This window comes from Lepidothrix coronata, unplaced genomic scaffold, assembly GCF_001604755.1.
Source record: "Lepidothrix coronata isolate B3197 unplaced genomic scaffold, Lepidothrix_coronata-1.0 Scaffold426, whole genome shotgun sequence".
In the NCBI taxonomy this organism is placed as follows: Eukaryota; Metazoa; Chordata; class Aves; order Passeriformes; family Pipridae; genus Lepidothrix; species Lepidothrix coronata.
Window position 1 is genome coordinate 22,077 of NW_016690606.1, and position 850 is coordinate 22,926.

Genomic DNA, 850 nt, shown 5'->3' on the forward strand with positions numbered 1-850 from the left:
TCTATATCCCTGTATCCCTATATCCCTGTATCCATGTATCCCTGTATCTCTATATCCCTATATCCCTGTATCTATACATCCATGTTTCCATGTATCCATGTATCCATATATCCCTCTATCCATGTATCCCTGTATCCCTCTCTCCCTATATCCCTCTCCCTGTATCCCTATATCCCTGTATCCCTATATCCCTCTATCCATATATCCCTGTATCCCTCTCTCCCTATATCCCTCTCCCTATATCCCTCTCTCCCTGTATCCTTATATCCCTGTATCCCTATATCCCTCTATCCCTGTATCCCTGTATCCATATATCCCTGTATCCCTATATCCCTGTGTCCCTATATCCATGTATCCCTGTATCCCTATATCCCTCTATCCCTGTATCCCTGTATCCATATATCCCTGTATCCCTGTATCCCTGTGGCTGATTCCCAGTGGATCCCAGTTTCCTGGGTGCTGGGAAGGTGGGATAAAGGAGGGAGAAGGTCACTTAAAAAGCCCCTAAAAAAGGGATTTTTTGGGTTCAAAGTTGGCAGTTTTGGCTTCCCCGGTTCGAGCAGCTCCTTTGGGATCCCCAAAAGGAAGTTGGACCAACCCTGGGTAACCCTGATCCCGGGAAGGAGGAAGTTTTTTTGGGAGCTGGGTTGGGCTTTGGGGGCTTTGGACCTCCTTTAAAAAAAAACCAACAACAAAAACCTCCATAAAGGGGAAAAAACCCCCCCCAATTTCATCCAGGCCAAAAATATATTTGAATTAGGGAAGATTCTGTGCTGGAAATACAGAAAATTGGGAATCCTGGAACTCCTGAGTGCTGTGGAAGAGCCTTTTGTGTTCTTAAAAATGAATA